This window comes from Myotis davidii, unplaced genomic scaffold (assembly GCF_000327345.1).
Source record: "Myotis davidii unplaced genomic scaffold, ASM32734v1 scaffold134, whole genome shotgun sequence".
Classification (NCBI taxonomy): Eukaryota; Metazoa; Chordata; class Mammalia; order Chiroptera; family Vespertilionidae; genus Myotis; species Myotis davidii.
This window is the reverse complement of record NW_006288853.1, coordinates 1990490-1994407: the sequence shown is the minus strand read 5'-3', so window position 1 is coordinate 1994407 and position 3918 is coordinate 1990490.

Genomic DNA, 3918 nt, shown 5'->3' with positions numbered 1-3918 from the left:
AACTGTGCACTGCTTAAATGAATTCATTTGTGTGGAGAACAGAACTATTTTTATATACTCCTGCAATGTCCATTTGATTAGAAGCAGAACATTTTACACAGGCAGCAAAATCCATCTCCTGGAATTGATTCAAGTTTTATCCAATGATAGGGCAGGGTTGGGCGGGGGGATAAGAGGAGGAAGGAGTAAAGAAAAAGAGAAGCACGGACTTATAATTGCAGTTGGAGCAGTCCCAAAGAGAAGAGCAGTTCTTTAAAGTTGTTCCTTTAGTCTCACCTAAATGATCTTTTTTCCCCTTTTAATTTTTTTTTTCTTTCTTAAGGTATTACATATGTGTCCCCGCTCGTGCTCTCACCCTCCTACTGTCTGTGTCCATTGGTTATGCTTATATGCATGCATACAAGTCCTTTGGTTGCTCTCTCCCCCTACCCACCACGGTTCCCTGCCTTCCCTCTGAGGTTTGAGGGTCTGGTCCAGTGGTTCTCAACCTTCTGGCCCTTTAAATAGAGTTCCTCATGTTGTGACCCAACCATAAAATTATTTTCGTTGCTACTTCGTAACTGTAATGTTGCTACTGTTATGAATCGTAATGTAAATACCTGATATGAAGGATGGTCTTAGGCGACCCCTGTGAAAGGGTCATTCAACTGCCAAAGGGGTCGCCACCCACAGGTTGAGAACCACTGGCTCTGGGTGATGCCTTCCCTCTGGAGCAATGCTGAATGCCCGGGAAAGCTTGTGGATGACCACAGTTTGCACCTCTGGGTGTCAGTTTCCTAAAGTGACCTTTATCTGCAGACTGCTGGGAGGGGGCCAGGCAACCAAACCCTAAACAAGACCAGGTTCTAAAACAGGAAAATTAACAGCAGAGCTCAAGGCTTAGCATTTGAATGGCAGAGCTCTTACTTTATTCCAAATCTTGATTTCCTCTGAATTTGATTTCATGCAATTTGAAATTAGGCTGGCTCTAACAAAACATCCTCCTATCTAATAAAAGACAAAAGGGTAATTAGCCATACCTCCGTACGCTCCCCATTGGCTAATCAGGGCGATATGCAAATTAACTGCCAGCAAAGATGGTGGCCGGCAGTCATGCAGCTGAAGCAAGCAGGAGGCTTGCTTGCTCCAGTGATGAAGGAAGCCAAGGTTCCCCGCCTGCCGCGGCCCGGCCCTGAGCTCCAAAAGCAACAATGTTTCAATTATAGAAGGTAAATAAATCCCCCCCCCCCAAAAAAAAGAAAAAAAGGAGAGAGTGGGAGCTTTAGTCCTGGCCAGCCTGAAAACGGCCCTCAGCCCCTCACCCAGACTGGCCAGGCACCCCAGTGGGGACCCCCACCCTGAAGGGGGTGTGACCAGCAGGTTTAGCCACACCAGGTTTTTGAGCTAACAATCCAAGCAGCCTGACATTTTAGGGTGTTCATCACATCAGTGGCTAGATTGTATTACTTTCAGTGTCCTAAATGTGGTATAAACCCAAATGCCACCACTTTCCCAGGGCTCTTGTCTTCAATCAAAATCGTATAGATAAGCCTCTATCTTTACTCCTGCCCAAGTTGTTTGCTGAATTTGGGGTCTGCTTCGGACTCCTGCCATTGTGGTTGGGGTCCTGACAGTCTGCAAAATCCTCTTTTTGGGGGCTGGCCTCTGTCTGCCCTACCACTGGCTGAGTTCTAATTCAAACCGATCAACTCCCCTGCAATTAAGATGATAATCTGCCTGATTTCAGTAAGACTGACACAGCCTCGAAGATTACCATCTCCTCACCCCCTATTTACGCTCTCCACCCACTAGATGAGACCTTTGGACAGTGAAGTCAGCCTGCACACAGTCATCTGCGGTACTGTCCACCCCTGGGTATGGCCTGGGGGGCGGGGGGGCAACACAGGATGACTCCACACCTCACCAGTCCCATTGACTACCAACATACTCTAGTTCTGGAACGCAATGGAGCAACAGTTTGGAAGTGTATCTAAGCCCAGTTTAGTTTCTCTCACCCACTGCCTTGCCCATTCAAAGCAATTTCTCTATGAGGGCCTAACTAGTCATGGAAATCCCCCCTCCTGCCTCACGGAGAAAACACAAGGCTCTCTGGTTAAGGCCTCAGAGGATGAAGTCACTGCCTTGAAGATTAGTCCTTTAAGATTCAGCCAGATGACTAACCTCTGGCCGGAGACACAGAGAATCTGGAATTGAAATGATAGCCTTTGCTCACATGTTTTCAAGAGACGCTCCCTTATTGCTTCTGATATCTGCCTAATCCTGGCCTTGTCATTTTCTTGAGATCTCATTGTCAAAAAGGCTTTGTTGTCTATTTACTTCTTCCCCTGCTAACCATCTCAATTTTTCCCCCCTCTCAGCTTAGCAACCTACTCTATGTTCCTGCCCAAGCCAGCTGATAGCCGCCCCCTCACAGGAAGCACTTAACCTTCACATTATACCCGAGCATCCCATTCAGCTTCACCCAAGAGACAGTAGAGACCACGCTGACCACACATAGACACTCCGTATTCGGTTGTTCAGAATTTTAAAAAATTATATTTTTATTGATTTCAGAGAGGGAGGGAGAGGGAGAGAAACATCAATGATGAGAATCATTGATTGGCTGCATTCTGCACACTCTACTGGGGATGAAGCCTGAAACCCGAGCATATGCCCTGACCAGAACTGGTGACTTCTTGGTTCCTGGGTTGACACTCAACCACTGAGCCACACAGTTGGGCAGATTGTTCAGAATTTGATACCTCACAAAGGAATTAGCCACTTTTCAGCTTGAAGGTGAGAAGTGAAAAGAAACCTATATAGGTACAGTAATTAATTTTCCTGAGCTTAATTCAGTTGCTTGAGCAGTTATGACCTTTCCCTTAACAAACTATCTTAAAGTAGCTTTTCAAAGTGCTATCCTGCAGGTTTCTAGACTTGCATTCATTAATTCAACAAATATAGCTTATCCAATGTTTTTAATCACATATTAAGTAGAGAATTATCTGCTGTGTGTGTATACATGCCGGGAGCCGGTCCATCCTTGCTGTTTCAAGGGACCTGGCATATATGGCATACTGTTCTTAATATGTTTGCTCACCTTCTTGGCACTATGTTTTAACCAAGGTCACCTCTCTGAGAAAGATGGTTTCCCCAGGTAGGGATTTTCCCCTGAAGTTAGGGAGGGAATAAAACCCCTAACTGCCAGGCGGGACAGAACCTGGCTACAGAACTTGGCTGGAGAACCTGGACAAAACCTGGCTGGAGAACCTAGCGAGGGAACATGGCTACAGAACCTGGCTGGAGAACCTAGCAAGAGAAGATGGACACAGAACCTGGCTGGAGATCCTAACCAGAACTTTGCTGGAGATCCAGACCAGAACTTGGCTGGAGATTGTGGCTAGAGATCCTGCCTAGGCTGCTGATCAACTGAACGCTGTCTCCGTGTCATTCCTTCTTCGCCGATTCCGTCCACACCTTTGGGGACCCCTGGACCTGCTGGGGTTGGACCCCAGCATATACGTTAGTTCTGAGGTTCTCTAGTAAATCTGGAACAGCAGCTGCTGTCAGTACCTGGCACTTGTTAGAAATGCAAATTCTTGGGCTCTACCCCAGATCTTCTCAATCAAAAATTCTAGATCCCGCCGAAATTGGTTTGGCTCAGTGGATAGAGCGTCGGCCTGCGGACTGAAAGGTCCCGGGTTCGGTTCCAGTCGAGGGCATGTACCTTGGTTGCGGGCACATCCCCAGTGGGAGATGTGCAGGAGGCAGCTGATCGCTGTATCTCTCTCATCGATGTTTCTGACTATCTCTCTCCCTTCCTCTCTGTGAAAAATCAATAATATATATATGTATTTTAAAAAATTCTAGATCCCATTAGTAGTTTAACGAGCCTTCCAGGTGATTCTGATACATGGTAGTTTAAGAACCACTGCCTCA